Source organism: Pseudorca crassidens, chromosome 3 (assembly GCF_039906515.1).
Source record: "Pseudorca crassidens isolate mPseCra1 chromosome 3, mPseCra1.hap1, whole genome shotgun sequence".
In the NCBI taxonomy this organism is placed as follows: domain Eukaryota; kingdom Metazoa; phylum Chordata; class Mammalia; order Artiodactyla; family Delphinidae; genus Pseudorca; species Pseudorca crassidens.
Window position 1 is genome coordinate 179,444,807 of NC_090298.1, and position 20,091 is coordinate 179,464,897.

At 43.7% G+C, this 20,091-nt stretch overlaps 1 long non-coding RNA gene across 4 annotated transcripts in view; it reads left to right on the plus strand.

Moving 5' to 3' along the window:
• The window catches only part of LOC137220952 (uncharacterized), a 1,206,879-nt gene that overhangs the window by 978,123 nt on the left and 208,665 nt on the right, over positions 1–20,091 (plus strand). Inside the window, exon 3 of one of the 4 annotated variants that reach the window (XR_010941858.1) lies at positions 7,846–7,888. The exons of the other annotated variants lie outside the window; for them this stretch is intronic. This is a non-coding gene — a long non-coding RNA (uncharacterized lncRNA). Of the gene's footprint in view, positions 1–7,845; positions 7,889–20,091 lie in introns of those variants that run through there. 4 annotated transcript variants of the gene reach the window in all.

Below are 20,091 nucleotides of genomic sequence, written 5' to 3' on the forward strand. Positions count from 1 at the left end.
GACATAGATTTCATTGCTGAGTAATTTTGCATTGTACGTAAGTACCACAACTTCTTTATCCATTTTTCACTTTCTGTGATATTGAACTTGTACCGTAAACGAGATTCTTGTAAACAGAGCCGGCCCAAACTTTGGGGTGGCTGTGTCTTTTTGATTTTAATTTCCCTAAGCTATAGGACCATAAGTGGAAGTGCCCTAGGCTCTGTTGCTTTGTTTTTTAGATGTTTCAGGAAACACCATACACTTCTCCAGAGTGGCTGTTGGCAATTTACATCCCGCCCATCAGCATAACAAGGCTCCCAGTTCTCCATGGCCTGTCCTGCCTTTTTGGATTTTATACATTTTTCAGATGGCCCTTTTGACCGGGGAGCAGTGAGACTTCATTGTAGTGCAGATTTCCTTTGCAAGCTTGCTTGGTTGGCCAAAAAGGGCGTATGCGTTTTTTCCTGAATATATTCAGGAAAAAACGCATACGCCCTTTTTGGCCAAGTGCATCATTGTGGACGTTCTGCCTCTTTTCCTATGCTTTACATGCAATTCCAGTCTACCTCCTGAAATCGGTTTCCTGCAATTCTGCCCCGCTTTCAAGTCCTCTTGGCAGCCTTACTTCAATATATTTTTGGACGATAGCTGTCATTTATAACTCTGCAGGTTTGTGAATTACAGTGCCCCTGAGCTCCTTTCTTCAACTGGCTTTCTTGTGAGCTGGCCGCAACACCGCAGGATTGCTTCAGGCCCTAGTGTGGTTCTGGCATGGCACGCTGAGCCTTTGGTTAATTCCTCTTCCTGGTGGGAAATGAGAGTTAAATTTGCCCGTCCAGACACCTCCATCTAGTCTCTCATTGGTTCTCCCTATTCCTGTTCATTTTCCGCAGAAATGGCAAACTGGGCCAAACAGGAGGTTAAAGGCACTGACTCTCCATGTGGGGAGAGTGTTAGTAAAGCGACTGGAATGTTGCACCCGAGTACCAGGGGACGAAAACTGAGACACATTTGAACACGTTTCCCGATCACATGGTGGATCATACTCTGGGTTCCACATGCATGTTTTAGCTGAAGGAAGAATCCCTTAAACCTGGAGAGTTGAGACCCATGGAATGGGTACCATGCAATATGACCTCAAAGGGTCTGCATTTGCTCACCGAACCTCACCAATCCTATCACTGCTGCATTTATGCCGCTGTACACACGCTTGATTCTCTTTCGGAGACATAGAAATCTATAGGTTTTAAGATTCTTACTGGTCAGGTATATTCTTATGTGTTTAAAATGGGGTGTAGAGTCCACTTCGTTGAGCAAGGAGTAGCTCTTGTCTATTACATATTTGGCTTATGGAACGGTATCTGTGCTAATTTCAATCTCTGGTTTTATGCAGCACCCCAACTCACCTTTCCCCTTAAGCAAGCATAAGTTGGTTTTCTACATTTGAGACCCTGTTCTGTTTTGTAATTCAGTTCCTGTGTAGCCAAGTTTACATTCCGTGTAGTAGTGATATCTTATGATGTTTCTTTTTCTGTGTGACTTATTTCACTTAGAATCATCGTACCTGAATCCACTCATTATGCTGCTACGGGCCTGATGATATACATTTCATTGCTGAGTGATATTGCATTGTACGTAAGTACCACAAATTCTTTATCCATTTTTCGCTTTCTGTGATATTGAACTTGTACCGTAAACGAGGTTCTTGTAAACAGAGCCGTCCCAAATTTTGGGTGGCTGTGTCTTTTTGATTTTAATTTCCCTAAGCTATAGGACCATAAGTGGAAGTGCCCTAGGCTCTGTTGCTTTGTTTTGTAGATGTTTCAGGAAACACCATACACTTCACCAGAGTGGCTGTTGGCAATTTACATCCCGCCCATCAGCATAACAAGGCTCCCAGTTCTCCATGGCCTGTCCGGCCTTTCTGGATTTTACACATTTTTCAGATGGCCCTTTTGACCGGGGGGCAGTGAGACTTCATTGTAGTGCAGATTTCCTTTGCAAGCTTGCTTGGTTGGCAAAAAAGGGCGTATGCGTTTTTTCCTGAATATATTCAGGAAAAAACGCATACGCCCTTTTTGGCCAAGTGCATCATTGTGGACGTTCTGCCTCTTTTCCTATGCTTTACATGCAATTCCAGTCTACCTCCTGAAATCGGATTCCTGCAATTCTGCCCCGCTTTCGAGTCCTCTTGGCAGCCTTATTTCAATATATTTTTGGACGATAGCTGTAATTTATAACTCTGCAGGTTTGTGAATTACAGTGCCAGTGAGCTCCTTTCTTCAACTCGCTTTCTTGTGAGCTGGCCGCAACCCCGCAGCATTGCTTCAGGCCCTAGTGTGGTTCCGGCATGGCACGCTGAGCCTTTGGTTAATTCCTCTTCCTGGTGGGAAATGAGAGTTAAATTTGCCCGTCCAGACACCTCCAGCTAGTCTCTCATTGGTTCTCCCTATTCCTGTTCATTTTCCGCAGAAATTGCAAACTGGGCCAAACAGGAGGTTAAAGGCACTGACTCTCCAAGTGGGGAGAGTTTTAGTAAAGCGTCTGGAATGTTGCACCCGAGTACCAGGGGAAGAAAACTGAGATGCATTTGAACACGTTTCCCCATCACACGGTGGATCATACTCTGGGTTCCACATGCATGATTTAGCTGAAGGAAGAATCCCTTAAACCTGGAGAGTTGAGACCCATGGAATGGGTACCATGCAATATGACTTCAAAGGGTCTGCATTTGCTCACCGAACCTCACCAATCCTATCACTGCTGCATTTATGCCGCTGTACACACGCTTGATTCTCTTTCGGAGACATATAAATCCATAGATTTTAAGATTCTTACTGGTCAGGTATATTCTTAGGCGTTTAATATGGGTTGTAGAGTCCACTTCCTTGAGCAAGGAGTAGCTGTTGTCTATTACATGTTTGGCTTATGGAATGGTATCTGTGCTAATTTCAATCTCTGGTTTTATGCAGCACCCCAACTCACCTTTCCCCTTAAGCAAGCATAAGTTGGTTTTCTACATTTGAGACCCTGTTCTGTTTTGTAATTCAGTTCCTGTGTAGCCAAGTTTACATTCCGTGTAGTAGTGATATCTTATGATGTTTCTTTTTCTGTGTGACTTATTTCACTTAGAATCATCGTACCTGAATCCACTCATTATGGTGCTATGGGCCTGATGACATAGATTTCATTGCTGAGTGATATTGCATTGTACGTAAGTACCACAACTTCTTTATCCATTTTTCACTTTCTGTGATATTGAACTTGTACTGTAAACGAGGTTCTTGTAAACAGAGCCGTCCCAAACTTTGGGGTGGCTGTGTCTTTTTGATTTTAATTTCCCTAAGCTATAGGACCATAAGTGGAAGTGCCCTAGGCTCTGTTGCTTTGTTTTTTAGATGTTTCAGGAAACACCATACACTTCTCCAGAGTGGCTGTTGGCAATTTACATCCCGCCCATCAGCATAACAAGGCTCCCAGTTCTCCATGGCCTGTCCTGCCTTTCTGGATTTTACACTTTTTTCAGATGGCCCTTTTGACCGGGGGGCAGTGAGACTTCATTGTAGTGCAGATTTCCTTTGCAAGCTTGCTTGGTTGGCCAAAAAGGGCGTAAGCTTTTTTTCCTGAGGAAAAAACGCATATGCCCTTTTTGGCCAAGTGCATCATTGTGGACGTTCTGCCTCTTTTCCTATGCTTTACATGCAATTCCAGTCTACCTCCTGAAATCGGTTTCCTGCAATTCTGCCCCGCTTTCAAGTCCTCTTGGCAGCCTTAGTTCAATAGATTTTTGGACGATAGCTGTCATTTATAACTCTGCAGGTTTGTGAATTACAGTGCCCCTGAGCTCCTTTCTTCAACTCGCTTTCTTGTGAGCTGGCCGCAACACCGCAGCATTGCTTCAGGCCCTAGTGTGGTTCCAGCACGGCAGGCTGAGCCTTTGGTTAATTCCTCTTCCTGGTGGGAAATGAGAGATAAATTTGCCCGTCCAGACACCTCCAGCTAGTCTCTCATTGGTTCTCACTATTCCTGTTCACTTTCCGCAGAAATTGAAAACTGGGCCAAACAGGAGGTTAAAGGCACTGACTCTCCAAGTGGGGAGAGTGTTAGTAAAGCGTCTGGAATGTTGCACCCGAGTACCAGGGGACGAAACCTGAGACACATTTGAACACGTTTCCTGATCACACGGTGGATCATACTCTGGGTTCCGCATGCATGTTTTAGCTGAAGGAAGAATCCCTTGAACCTGGAGAGTTGAGACCCATGGAATGGGTACCATGCAATATGACTTCAAAGGGTCTGCATTTGTTCACCGAACCTCACCCATCCTATCACTGCTGCGTTTATGCCACTGTACACATGCTTGATTCTCTTTCGGAGAAATAAATATCCATAGGTTTTAAGATTCTTACTAGTCAGGTATATTCTTAGGCGTTTAATATGGTGTGTTGAGTCCACTTGGTTGAGCAAGGAGTAGCTCTTGTCTATTACATATTTGGCTTATGGAACGGTATCTGTGCTAATTTCAATCTCTGGTTTTATGCAGCACCCCAACTCACCTTTCCCCTTAAGCAAGCATAAGTTGGTTTTCTACATTTGAGACCCTGTTCTGTTTTGTAATTCAGTTCCTGTGTAGCCAAGTTTACATTCCGTGTAGTAGTGATATCTTATGATGTTTCTTTTTCTGTGTGACTTATTTCACTTAGAATCATCGTACCTGAATCCACTCATTATGCTGCTATGGGCCTGATGACATAGATTTCATTGCTGAGTGATATTGCATTGTACGTAAGTACCAAAACTTCTTTATCCATTTTTCGCTTTCTGCGATATTGAACTTGTACCGTAAACGAGGTTCTTGTAAACAGAGCCATCCCAAACTTTGGGGTGGCTGTGTCTTTTTGATTTTAATTTCCCTAAGCTATAGAACCATAAGTGGAAGTGCCCTAGGCTATGTTGCTTTGTTTTGTAGATGTTTCAGGAAACACCATACACTTCTCCAGAGTGGCTGTTGGCAATTTACATCCCGCCCATCAGCATAACAAGGCTCCCATGTCTCCATGGCCTGTCCTGCCTTTCTGGCTTTTACACTTTTTTCAGATGGCCCTTTTGACCGGGGGGCAGTGAGACTTCATTGTAGTGCAGATTACCTTTGCAAGCTTGCTTGGTTGGCCAAAAAGGGCGTATGCGTTTTTTCCTGAATATATTCAGGAAAAAACGCATACGCCCTTTTTGGCCAAGTGCATCATTGTGGACGTTCTGCCTCTTTTCCTATGCTTTACATGCAATTCCAGTCTACCTCCTGAAATCGGTTTCCTGCAATTCTGCCCCGCTTTCAAGTCCTCTTGGCAGCCTTACTTCAATATATTTTTGGACGATAGCTGTCATTTATAACTCTGCAGGTTTGTGAATTACAGTGCCTCTGAGCTCCTTTCTTCAACTCGCTTTCTTGTGAGCTGGCCGCAACACCGCAGGATTGCTTCAGGCCCTAGTGTGGTTCCGGCATGGCACGCTGAGCCTTTGGTTAATTCCTCTTCCTGGTGGGAAATGAGAGTTAAATTTGCCCGTCCAGACACCTCCAGCTAGTCTCTCATTGGTTCTCCCTATTCCTGTTCATCTTCCGCAGAAATTGCAAACTTGGCCAAACAGGAGGTTAAAGGCACTGACTCTCCAAGTGGGGAGAGTGTTAGTAAAGCATCTGGAATGTTGCACCCGAGTACCAGGGGACGAAACCTGAGACACATTTGAACACGTTTCCCGATCACACGGTGGATCATACTCTGGGTTCCACATGCATGTTTTAGCTGAAGGAAGAATCCCGTAAACCTGGAGAGTTGAGACCCATGGAATGGGTACCATGCAATATGACTTCAAAGGTTCTGCATTTGCTCACCGAACCTCACCAATCCTATCACTGCTGCGTTTATGCAGCTGTACACATGCTTGATTCTCTTTTGGAGACATATAAATCCATAGGTGTTAAGATTCTTACTAGTCAGGTATATTCTTAGGCGTTTAATATGGGGTGTAGAGTCCACTTCGTTGAGCAAGGAGTAGCTCTTGTCTATTTCATCTTTGGCTTATGGAACGGTATCTGTGCTAATTTCAATCTCTGGTTTTATGCAGCACCCCAACTCACCTTTCCCCTTAAGCAAGCATAAGTTGGTTTTTTATATTTGAGACCCGGTTCTGTTTTGTAATTCAGTTCCTGTGTAGCCAAGTTTACATTCCGTGTAGTAGTGATATCTTATGATGTTTCTTTTTCTGTGTGACTTATCTCACTTAGAATCATCGTACCTGAATCCACTCATTATGCTGCTACGGGCCTGATGATATAGATTTCATTGCTGAGTGATATTGCATTGTACGTAAGTACCACAATTTCTTTATCCATTTTTCGCTTTCTGTGATATTGAACTTGTACCGTAAACGAGGTTCTTGTAAACAGAGCCGTCCCAAACTTTGGGGTGGCTGTGTCTATTTGATTTTAATTTCCCTAAGCTATAGGACCATAAGTGGAAGTGCCCTAGGCTCTGTTGCTTTGTTTTTTAGATGTTTCAGGAAACACCATACACTTCTCCAGAGTGGCTGTTGGCAATTTACATCCCGCCCATCAGCATAACAAGGCTCCCAGTTCTCCATGGCCTGTCCTGCCTTTCTGGATTTTACACTTTTTTCAGATGGCCCTTTTGACTGGGGGGCAGTGAGACTTCATTGTAGTGCAGATTTCCTTTGCAAGCTTGCTTGGTTGGCCAAAAAGTGCGTATGCGTTTTTTCCTGAATATATTCAAGAAAAAACGCATATGCCCTTTTTGGCCAAGTGCATCATTGTGGACGTTCTGCCTCTTTTCCTATGCTTTACATGCAATTCCAGTCTACCTCCTGAAATCGGTTTCCTGCAATTCTGCCCCGCTTTCGAGTCCTCTTGGCAGCCTTACTTCAATATATTTTTGGACGATAGCTGTCATTTATAACTCTGCAGGTTTGGGAATTACAGTGCCCCTGAGCTCCTTTCTTCAACTCGCTTTCTTGTGAGCTGGCCGCAACACCGCAGGATTGCTTCAGGCCCTAGTGTGGTTCCGGCATGGCACGCTGAGCCTTTGGTTAATTCCTCTTCCTGGTGGGAAATGAGAGTTAAATTTGCCCGTCCAGACACCTCCAGCTAGTCTCTCATTGGTTCTCCCTATTCCTGTTCATTTTCCGCAGAAATGGCAAACTGGGCCAAACAGGAGGTTAAAGGCACTGACTCTCCAAGTGGGGAGAGTTTTAGTAAAGCGTCTGGAATGTTACACCCGAGTACCAGGGGAAAAAAACTGAGACACATTTGAACACGTTTCCCGATCACACGGTGGATCATACTCTGGGTTCCACATGCATGTTTTAGCTGAAGGAAGAATCCCTTAAACCTGGAGAGTTGAGACCCATGGAATGGCTACCATACAATATGACTTCAAAGGGTCTGCATTTGCTCATCGAACCTCACCAATCCTATCACTGCTGCGTTTATGCCGCTGTACACATGCTTGATTCTCTTTTGGAGACATATAAATCCATAGGTGTTAAGATTATTACTAGTCAGGTATATTCTTAGGCGATTAATATGGGGTGTAGAGTCCACTTCGTTGAGCAAGGAGTAGCTCTTGTCTATTACATATTTGGCTTATGGAACGGTATCTGTGCTAATTTCAATCTCTGGTTTTATGCAGCACCCCAACTCACCTTTCCCCTTAAGCAAGCATAAGTTGGTTTTCTACATTTGAGACCCTGTTCTGTTTTGTAATTCAGTTTCTGTGTAGGCAAGTTTACATTCCTTGTAGTAGTGATATCTTATGATGTTTCTTTTTCTGTGTGACTTATTTCACTTAGAATCATCATACCTGAATCCACTCATTATGCTGCTACGGGCCTGATGATATAGATTTCATTGCTGAGTGATATTGCATTGTACGTAAGTACCACAAATTCTTTATCCATTTTTCACTTTCTGTGTTATTGAACTTGTACCGTAAACGAGGTTCTTGTAAACAGAGCCGTCCCAAACTTTGGGGTGGCTGTGTCTTTTTGATTTTAATTTCCCTAAGCTATAGGACCATAAGTGGAAGTGCCCTAGGCTCTGTTGCTTTGTTTTTTAGATGTTTCAGGAAACACCATACACTTCTCCAGAGTGGCTGTTGGCAATTTACATCCCGCCAATCAGCATAACAAGGCTCCCAATTCTCCATGGCCTGTCCTGCCTTTCTGGATTTTATACATTTTTCAGATGGCCCTTTTGACTGGGGAGCAGTGAGACTTCATTGTAGTGCAGATTTCCTTTGCAAGCTTGCTTGGTTGGCCAAAAAGGGCGTATGCGTTTTTTCCTGAATATATTCAGGAAAAAACGCATACGCCCTTTTTGGCCAAGTGCATCATTGTGGACGTTCTGCCTCTTTTCCTATGTTTTACATGCAATTCCAGTCTACCTCCTGAAATCGGTTTCCTGCAATTCTGCCCTGCTTTCAAGTCCTCTTGGCAGCCTTACTTCAATATATTTTTGGACGATAGCTGTCATTTATAACTCTGCAGGTTTGTGAATTACAGTGCCCCTGAGCTCCTTTCTTCAACTCGCTTTCTTGTGAGCTGGCCGCAACACCGCAGGATTGCTTCAGGCCCTAGTGTGGTTCCGGCATGGCACGCTGAGCCTTTGGTTAATTCCTCTTCCTGGTGGGAAATGAGAGTTAAATTTGCCCGTCCAGACACCTCCAGGTAGTCGCTCATTGGTTCTCCCTATTCCTGTTCATTTTCCGCAGAAATGGCAAACTGGGCCAAACAGGAGGTTAAAGGCACTGACTCTCCAAGTGGGGAGAGTGTTAGTAAAGCGACTGGAATGTTGCACCCGAGTACCAGGGGACGAAAACTGAGACACATTTGAACACGTTTCCCGATCACATGGTGGATCATACTCTGGGTTCCACATGCATGTTTTAGCTGAAGGAAGAATCCCTTAAACCTGGAGAGTTGAGACCCATGGAATGGGTACCATGCAATATGACCTCAAAGGGTCTGCATTTGCTCACCGAACCTCACCAATCCTATCACTGCTGCGTTCATGCTGCTGTACACATGCTTGATTCTCTTTCGGAGACATAGAAATCTATAGGTTTTAAGATTCTTACTGGTCAGGTATATTCTTAAGCGTTTAATATGGGGTGTAGAGTCCACTTCGTTGAGCAAGGAGTAGCTCTTGTCTATTACATATTTGGCTTATGGAACGGTATCTGTGCTAATTTCAATCTCTGGTTTTATGCAGCACCCCAACTCACCTTTCCCCTTAAGCAAGCATAAGTTGGTTTTCTACATTTGAGACCCTGTTCTGTTTTGTAATTCAGTTCCTGTGTAGCCAAGTTTACATTCCGTGTAGTAGTGATATCTTATGATGTTTCTTTTTCTGTGTGACTTATTTCACTTAGAATCATCCTACCTGAATCCACTCATTATGCTGCTACGGGCCTGATGATATACATTTCATTGCTGAGTGATATTGCATTGTACGTAAGTACCACAACTTCTTTATCCATTTTTTACTTTCTGTGATATTGAACTTGTAGTGTAAACGAGGTTCTTGTAAACAGAGCCGTCCCAAACTTTGGGGTGGCTGTGTCTTTTTGATTTTAATTTCCCTAAGCTATAGAACCGTAAGTGGAAGTGCCCTAGGCTCTGTTGCTTTGTTTTTTAGATGTTTCAGGAAACACCATACACTTCTCCAGAGTGGCTGTTGGCAATTTACATCCCGCCCATCAGCATAACAAGGCTCCCAATTCTCCATGGCCTGTCCTGCCTTTCTGGATTTTACACTTTTTTCAGATGGCCCTTTTGACTGGGAGGCAGTGAGACTTCATTGTAATGCAGATTTCCTTTGCAAGCTTGCTTGGTTGGCCAAAAAGGGCGTATGCGTTTTTTCCTGAATATATTCAGGAAAAAACGCATACGCCCTTTTTGGCCAAGTGCATCATTGTGGACGTTCTGCCTCTTTTCCTATGCTTTACATGCAATTCCAGTCTACCTCCTGAAATCGGTTTCCTGCAATTCTGCCCCGCTTTCAAGTCCTCTTGGCAGCCTTACTTCAATATATTTTTGGACGATAGCTGTCATTTATAACTCTGCAGGTTTGTGAATTACAGTGCCTCTGAGCTCCTTTCTTCAACTCGCTTTCTTGTGAGCTGGCTGCAACACCGCAGCATTGCTTCAGGCCCTAGTGTGGTTCCGGCATGGCACGCTGAGCCTTTGGTTAATTCCTCTTCCTGGTGGGAAATGAGAGTTAAATTTGCCCGTCCAGGCACCTCCAGCTAGTCTCTCATTGGTTCTCCCTATTCCTGTTCATTTTCCGCAGAAATGGCAAACTGGGCCAAACAGGAAGTTAAAGGCACTGACTCTCCAAGTGGGGAGAGTGTTAGTAAAGCGTCTGGAATGTTGCACCCGAGTACCAGGGGATGAAACCTGAGACACATTTGAACACGTTTCCCAATCACACGGTGGATCATACTCTGGGTTCCACATGCATGTTTTAGCTGAAGGAAGAATCCCTTAAACCTGGAGAGTTGAGACCCATGGAATGGGTACCATGCAATATAAATTCAAAGGTTCTGCATTGGCTCACCGAACCTCACCAATCTTATCACTGCTGCACTTTTGCCACTGTACAAACGCTTGATTCTCTTTCGGAGACATATAAATCCATAGATTTTAAGATTCTTACTAGTCAGGTATATTCTTAGACGTTTAATATGGGGTATTCAGTCCTCTTCGTTGAGCAAAGACTAGCTCTTGTCTATTACATATTTGGCTTATGGAATGGTATCTGTGCTAATTTCAATCTCTGGTTTTATGCAGCACCCCAACTCACCTTTCCCCTTAAGCAAGCATAAGTTGGTTTTCTACATTTGAGACCCTGTTCTGTTTTGTAATTCAGTTTCTGTGTAGGCAAGTTTACATTCCTTGTAGTAGTGATATCTTATGATGTTTCTTTTTCTGTGTGACTTATTTCACTTAGAATCATCGTACCTGAATCCACTCATTATGCTGCTACGGGCCTGATGATATAGATTTCATTGCTGAGTGATATTGCATTGTACGTAAGTACCACAAATTCTTTATCCATTTTTCACTTTCTGTGTTATTGAACTTGTACCGTAAACGAGGTTCTTGTAAACAGAGCCGTCCCAAACTTTGGGGTGGCTGTGTCTTTTTGATTTTAATTTCCCTAAGCTATAGGACCATAAGTGGAAGTGCCCTAGGCTCTGTTGCTTTGTTTTTTAGATGTTTCAGGAAACACCATACACTTCTCCAGAGTGGCTGTTGGCAATTTACATCCCGCCCATCAGCATAACAAGGCTCCCAGTTCTCCATGGCCTGTCCTGCCTTTCTGGATTTTATACATTTTTCTGATGGCCTTTTTGACTGGGGAGCAGTGAGACTTCATTGTAGTGCAGATTTCCTTTGCAAGCTTGCTTGGTTGGTCAAAAAGGGCGTATGCGTTTTTTCCTGAATATATTCAGGAAAAAACGCATACACCCTTTTTGGCTAAGTGCATCATTGTGGACGTTCTGCCTCTTTTCCTATGCTTTACATGCAATTCCAGTCTACCTCCTGAAATCGGTTTCCTGCAATTCTGCCCCGCTTTCAAGTCCTCTTGGCAGCCTTACTTCAATATATTTTTGGACGATAGCTGTCATTTATAACTCTGCAGGTTTGTGAATTACAGTGCCCCTGAGCTCCTTTCTTCAACTCGCTTTCTTGTGAGCTGGCCGCAACACCGCAGGATTGCTTCAGGCCCTAGTGTGGTTCCGGCATGGCACGCTGAGCCTTTGGTTAATTCCTCTTCCTGGTGGGAAATGAGAGTTAAATTTGCCCGTCCAGACACCTCCAGCTAGTCTCTCATTGGTTCTCCCTATTCCTGTTCATTTTCCGCAGAAATGGCAAACTGGGCCAAACAGGAGGTTAAAGGCACTGACTCTCCAAGTGGGGAGAGTGTTAGTAAAGCGACTGGAATGTTGCACCCGAGTACCAGGGGATGAAAACTGAGACACATTTGAACACGTTTCCCGATCACATGGTGGATCATACTCTGGGTTCCACATGCATGTTTTAGCTGAAGGAAGAATCCCTTAAACCTGGAGAGTTGAGACCCATGGAATGGGAACCATGCAATATGACCTCAAAGGGTCTGCATTTGCTCACCGAACCACACCAATCCTATCACTGCTGCGTTTATGCCGCTGTACACATGCTTGATTCTCTTTTGGAGACATAGAAATCCATAGGTTTTAAGATTATTACTAGTCAGGTATATTCTTAGGCGATTAATATGGGGTGTAGAGTCCACTTCGTTGAGCAAGGAGTAGCTCTTGTCTATTACATATTTGGCTTATGGAACGGTATCTGTGCTAATTTCAATCTCTGGTTTTATGCAGAACCCCAACTCACCTTTCCCCTTAAGCAAGCATAAGTTGGTTTTCTACATTTGAGACCGTGTTCTGTTTTGTAATTCAGTTCCTGTGTAGCCAAGTTTACATTCCGTGTAGTAGTGATATCTTATGATGTTTCTTTTTCTGTGTGACTTATTTCACTTAGAATCATCGTACCTGAATCCACTCATTATGCTGCTACGGGCCTGATGACATAGATTTCATTGCTGAGTGATATTGCATTGTACGTAAGTACCACAACTTCTTTATCCATTTTTCGCTTTCTGTGATATTGAACTTGTACCATAAACGAGGTTCTTGTAAACAGAGCCGTCGCAAACTTTGGGGTGGCTGTGTCTTTTTGATTTTAATTTCCCTAATCTATAGGACCGTAAGTGGAAGTGCCCTAGGCTGTGTTCCTTTGTTTTGTAGATGTTTCAGGAAACACCATACACTTCTCCAGAGTGGCTGTTGGCAATTTACATCCCGCCCATCAGCATAACAAGGCTCCCAGTTCTCCATGGCCTGTCCTGCCTTTCTGGATTTTACACTTTTTTCAGATGGCCCTTTTGACCGGGGGGCAGTGAGACTTCATTGTAGTGCAGATTTCCTTTGCAAGCTTGCTTGGTTGGCCAAAAAGGGCGTATGCGTTTTTTCCTGAATATATTCAGGAAAAAACGCATACGCCCTTTTTGGCCAAGTGCATCATTGTGGACGTTCTGCCTCTTTTCCTATGCTTTACATGCAATTCCAGTCTACCTCCTGAAATCGGTTTCCTGCAATTCTGCCCCGCTTTCAAGTCCTCTTGGCAGCCTTACTTCAATATATTTTTGGACGATAGCTGTCATTTATAACTCTGCAGGTTTGTGAATTACAGTGCCCCTGAGCTCCTTTCTTCAACTCGCTTTCTTGTGAGCTGCCCGCAACACCGCACGATTGCTTCAGGCCCTAGTGTGGTTCTGGCATGGCACGCTGAGCCTTTGGTTAATTCCTCTTCCTGGTGGGAAATGAGAGTTAAATTTGCCGGTCCAGACACCTCCAGCTAGTCTCTCATTGGTTCTCCCTATTCCTGTTCATCTTCCGCAGAAATTGCAAACTGGGCCAAACAGGAGGTTAAAGGCACTGACTCTCCAAGTGGGGAGAGTGTTAGTAAAGCGTCTGTAATGTTGCACCCGAGTACCAGGGGACGAAACCTGAGACACATTTCAACACGTTTCCCGATCACACGGTGGATCATACTCTGGGTTCCACATGCATGTTTTAGCTGAAGGAAGAATCCCTTAAACCTGGAGAGTTGAGACCCATGGAATGGGTACCATGCAATATGACTTCAAAGGGTCTGCATTTGCTCACCGAACCTCACCAATCCTATCACTGCTGCGCTACTGCACTGTACACACGCTTGATTCTCTTTCGGAGACATATAAATCCATAGGTGTTAAGATTCTTACTAGTCAGGTATATTCTTAGGCGTTTAATATGGGGTGTAGAGTCCACTTCGTTGAGCAAGGAGTAGCTCTTGTCTATTACATATTTGGCTTATGGAACGGTATCTGTGCTAATTTCAATCTCTGGTTTTATGCAGCACCCCAACTCACCTTTCCCCTTAAGCAAGCATAAGTTGGTTTTCTACATTTGAGACCCTGTTCTGTTTTGTATTTCAGTTCCTGGGTAGCCAAGTTTACATTCCATGTAGTAGTGATATCTTATGATGTTTCTTTTTCTGTGTGACTTATTTCACTTAGAATCATCGTACCTGAATCCACTCATTATGCTGCTACGGGCCTGATGATATACATTTCATTGCTGAGTGATATTGCATTGTACGTAAGTACCACAACTTCTTTATCCATTTTTCGCTTTCTGTGATATTGAACTTGTACCGTAAACGAGGTTCTTGTAAACAGAGCCGTCCCAAACTTTGGGGTGGCTGTGTCTTTTTGATTTTAATTTCCCTAAGCTATAGAACCGTAAGTGGAAGTGCCCTAGGCTCTGTTGCTTTGTTTTTTAGATGTTTCAGGAAACACCATACACTTCTCCAGAGTGGCTGTTGGCAATTTACATCCCGCCCATCAGCATAACAAGGCTCCCAGTTCTCCATGGCCTGTCCTGACTTTCTGGATTTTACACTTTTTTCAGATGGCCCTTTTGACCGGGGGGCAGTGAGACTTCATTGTAGTGCAGATTTCCTTTGCAAGCTTGCTTGGTTGGCCAAAAAGGGCGTATGGGTTTTTCCCTGAATATATTCAGGGAAAAACGCATACGCCCTTTTTGGCCAAGTGCATCATTGTGGACGTTCTGCCTCTTTCCCTACGCTTTACATGCAATTCCAGTCTACCTCCTGAAATCGGTTTCCTGCAATTCTGCCCCGCTTTCAAGTCCTCTTGGCAGCCTTACTTCAATATATTTTTGGACGATAGCTGTCATTTATAACTCTGCAGGTTTGTGAATTACAGTGCCCCTGAGCTCCTTTCTTCAACTCGCTTTCTTGTGAGCTGGCCGCAACCCCGCAGCATTGCTTCAGGCCCTAGTGTGGTTCCAGCATGGCATGCTGAGCCTTTGCTTAATTCCTCTTCCTGGTGGGAAATGAGAGTTAAATTTGCCCGTCCAGACACCTCCAGCTAGTCTCTCATTGGTTCTCCCTATTCCTGTTCATTTTTCGCAGAAATGGCAAACTGGGCCAAACAGGAGGTTAAAGGCACTGACTCTCCAAGTGGGGAGAGTGTTAGTAAAGTGACTGGAATGTTGCATCCGAGTACGAGGGGACGAAAACTGAGACACATTTGAACACGTTTCCCGATCACACGGTGGATCATACTCTGGGTTCCACATGCACGTTTTAGCTGAAGGAAGAATCCCTTAAACCTGGAGAGTTGAGACCCATGGAATGGGTACCATGAAATATGACCTCAAAGGGTCTGCATGTGTTCACCGAACCTCACCAATCCTATCACTGCTGCGTTTATGCCACTGTACACACGCTTGATTCTCTTTCGGAGACATATAAATCCATAGGTTTTAAGATTCTTACTAGTCAGGTATATTCTTAGGCGTTTAATATGGGGTGTAGAGCCCACTTCGTTGAGCAAGGAGTAGCTCTTGTCTATTACATATTTGGCTTATGGAACGGTATCTGTGCTAATTTCAATCTCTGGTTTTATGCAGTACCCCAACTCACCTTTCCCCTTAAGCAAGCATAAGTTGGTTTTCTACATTTGAGACCCTGTTCTGTTTGGTAATTCAGTTTCTGTGTAGCCAAGTTTACATTCCTTGTGGTAGTGATATCTTATGATGTTTCTTTTTCTGTATGACTTATTTCACTTAGAATCATCGTACCTGAATCCACTCGTTATGCTGCTACGGGCCTGATGATATAGATTTCATTGCTGAGTGATATTGCATTGTACGTAAGTACCACAAATTCTTTATCCATTTTTCACTTTCTGTGTTATTGAACTTGTACCGTAAACGAGGATCTTGTAAACAGAGCCGTCCCAAACTTTGGGGTGGCTGTGTCTTTTTGATTTTAATTTCTCTAAGCTATACCACCATAAGTGGAAGTGCCCTAGGCTCTGTTGCTTTGTTTTGTAGATGTTTCAGGAAACACCATACACTTCTCCAGAGTGGCTGTTGGCAATTTACATCCCGCCCTTCAGCATAACAAGGCTCCCAGTTCTCCATGGCCTGTCCTGCCTTTCTGGATTTTATACGTTCTTCCGATGGCCCTTTTAACCGGGGGGCAGTGAGACTTCATTGTAGTGCAGATTTCCTTTGCAAGCTTGCTTGGTTGGCCCAAAAGGGCCTATGCGTTTTTTCCTGAATATATTCAGGAAAAAACGCATACGCCCTTTTTGGCCAAGTGCATCATTGTGGACGTTCTGCCTCTTTTCCTATGCTTTACATGCAATTCCAGTCTACCTCCTGAAATCGGTTTCCTGCAATTATGCCCCGCTTTCGAGTCCTCTTGGCAGCCTTACTTCAATATATTTTTGGATGATAGCTGTCATTTATAACTCTGCAGGTTTGTGAATTACAGTGCCCCTGAGCTGCTTTCTTCAACTCGCTTTCTTGTGAGCTGGCCGCAACACCGCAGCATTGCTTCAGGCCCTAGTGTGGTTCCGGCATGGCACGCTGAGCCTTTGGTTAATTCCTCTTCCTGGTGGGAAATGAGAGTTAAATTTGCCAGTACAGGCACCTCCAGCTAGTCTCTCATTGGTTCTCCCTATTCCTGTTCATTTTCTGCAGAAATGGCAAACTGGGCCATACAGGAGGTTAAAGGCACTGACTCTCCAAGTGGGGAGAGTGTTAGTAAAGCTACTGGAATGTTGCACCCGAGTACCAGGGGACGAAACCTGAGACACATTTGAACACGTTTCCCGATCACACGGTGGATCATACTCTGGGTTCCACATGCATGTTTTAGCTGAAGGAAGAATCCCTTAAACCTGGAGAGTTGAGACCCATGGAATGGGTACCATGCAATATGACTTCAAAGGGTCTGCATTGGCTCACAGAACCTCACCAATCCTATCACTGCTACGTTTATGCCGCTGTACACACGCCTTATTCTCTTTCGGAGACATAGAAATCCATAGGTTTTAAGATTCTTACTAGTCAGGTATATTCTTAGGCGTTTAATATGGGGTGTAGTGTCCACTTCGTTGAGCAAGGAGTAGCTCTTGTCTATTACATATTTGGCTTATGGAACGGTATCTGTGCTAATTTCAATCTCTGGTTTTATGGAGCACCCCAACTCACCTTTCCCCTTAAGCAAGCATAAGTTGGTTTTCTACATTTGAGACCCTGTTCTGTTTTGTAATTCAGTTCCTTTGTAGCTAAGTTTACATTCCGTGTAGTAGTGATATCTTATGATGTTTCTTTTTCTGTGTGATTTTTTTCACTTAGAATCATGGTACCTGAATCTACTCATTATGCTGCTACGGGCCTGATGACATAGATTTCATTGCTGAGTGATATTGCATTGTACATATGTACCACAACTTCTTTATCCATTTTTCGCTTTTTGCAATATTGAACTTGTACCATAAACGAGGTTCTTGTAAACAGAGCCGTTCCAAACTTTGGGGTGGCTGTGTCTTTTTGATTTTAATTTCCCTAAGCTATAGGACCATAAGTGGAAGTGCCCTAGGCTCTGTTGCTTTGTTTTTTAGATGTTTCAGGAAACACCATACACTTCTCCAGAGTGGCTGTTGGCAATTTACATCCCGCCCATCAGCATAACAAGGCTCCCAGTTCTCCATGGCCTGTCCTGCCTTTCTGGATTTTACACTTTTTTCAGATGCTCCTTTTGACAGGGAGGAAGTGAGACTTCATTGTAGTGCAGATTTCCTTTGCAAGCTTGCTTGGTTGGCCAAAAAGGGCGTATGCGTTTTTTCCTGAATATATTCAGGAAAAAACGCATACGCCCTTTTTGGCCAAGTGCATCATTGTCGACGTTCTGAGTGTTTTCATATGTTTTCAATGCAATTCCAGTCTACCTCCTGAAATCGGTTTCCTGCAATTCTGCCTTGCTGTCAGTGCCTCTTCATAGCCTTACCTCAATATACTTTTTGAAAATTGTTGGCCTTTTTAACTCTGCAGGTTTTTGAATTGCCGTGGCCCTTAGCTGCATTTTTCAGCTCTTATTTTTGTGATCTTGCCTCATATCCACAGGATTTCTTCAGGCCCTATTCTTCTTCTGGGTCGCCTTGCTCTGCCTTTGGTTAATTCTTCTTCCTGATGTGAATTAGAGTGACATGTTCCCATTGAAACCGCTACAGCTATTTTCTCACTGGTTCCCCCTATTCCCATTCATCCTCCGCACTAACTGCAGACTGTGCGATACCGGAACGTAAAGGCATTGACTCTCCATGTGGAGATGTTGTTAGTAAAGTGGCTGGAATGTTGATCCGGAGCCCCAGGAGAGGAAAATGAGGTGCGTTTTAGAAACCTTTCCCGATCATTTGGTATACCATCCGCTGGATTTCCCATGCATGGTTTAGCTGTAGGAAGATTCCCTTCAACCTGGAGTGTTGGGACCCTTGGAATGAGTAGCATGAAGTATTGCATTAAACTTTCAGCAGTTGCTCACCAAAGCTCACCAATCCTCTCAGCCCCAAGTGTCCAGCCTTATGTGTTATCCAGCTGTGGGTTTATATGTGGTCATTCCAGGTTGCATCACAGCCCCTGAGCGAATTTTGTAAGAATTTTTCTCTCTTTCATTGTTTCTGCGTTTTGGTTTTAAAATTTATTTCTATAATGGGGTTTAGCTCATTTTCACTGCTGTGTTTGGCCGCTCTGCACACACTTGATTCCCTTATGGAGATATATCAATACATGGGTTTTAAGATTCTTATTACTCAGATATATTTCTCTGCGGTGTATAGGGTGTGTTGAGGCCAGTTCATTGAGCAAGGTGTAGATCTTGTCTAATACCTATTTGGTTTATTGAACGGTAGCTGTGCTAATTTCAAACTCTGGTTTTATGCATCACCCCACCTCTCCTTTCCCCTTAAGCTGACATAAGTGTGTTTTCTAAATGTGAGACACTGTTCTGTTTTGTAATTCATTTTTTGTGCAGCCATATTTATCCTCCCTCTATAAGTGATATCTTATGATATGTTTCTTTTTCTGTTTGACTTATTTCAAGTAGTATTATCGGACCTAAATCCACTCTTTATCCTTCTACTAGCCTTATTACATTGATTTCATGGTGAAGAGATATTCCATTGTACATAAGTACCACATTTTCTTTATCCATTGTTCTCTTTCCTGGGATATTTAAGGTGTACTGAAGTTGAGGTTCTTGTAAACAGAGTAGCCCTAAACTGTGGTGTGCTTGTGTCTTGTTGATTTTTAGACTTCCCTAGATATACTTCCGTGATTGGAAGTGCCCTATGCTCTGTAGCTCTGTTTTTTAGATGATTTAGGAACCACCATACACTTCTCCAGAGTGGCTCTCGGCAGTTCACACACTGTCCATCAGCGTATAAAGGCTCCCTGTTCTCCATGGCCTGTCCTGCATTTCTGGTTTTTACAATTTTTTCGGATGGCCCTTTTGACCGGTGGGAAATGAGACTTCTTTGTTGTGCACATTTGCATTGCTTGCTTGCTTGGTTGCCCATAAAGTGCGTATGCGTTTTTTCCTGGATATATTCAGGAAAAAACGCATACTCCCTTTTGGGCCAACTGCATCATTGTCGAAATTCTGCCGCTTTTCATGTGCTTTAAAGACGAGTCCAATCTATCTCTTGAAATCTGTTTCTTGCAATTCTGTCTTGCATTCAGATCCTCTTCTTTGCCTTACCTCAACATATTTTGGGACGTTAGTTTTCATTTATAACTCTGCAGGTTTGTGAATTGCAGTGACCCTGAGCTCCATTTTTTAAGTTGCTCTTTTGTGAGCTGGCCTCAAAGCCGCAGGATTGCTTCAGGCCCTATTTTGGCTCCGGCGAGGCGGGCTGAGCCTTTTTTTAATTCTTATTCTTAATGGGAAATTAGAGTGACATGTGCCCGTCCAAACCCCTACAACTATTCTCTCATTGGTTCCCCCTCTTCCCGTTCATCCTCCTCACAATTTGCAAAATGTGTGAAACAGAAGTTTAAATGTGCTGATTCTCTAAGTGGGGAGATTCTAAGTAACGTGGCTGGAATGATGAACAGGAGCACCAGG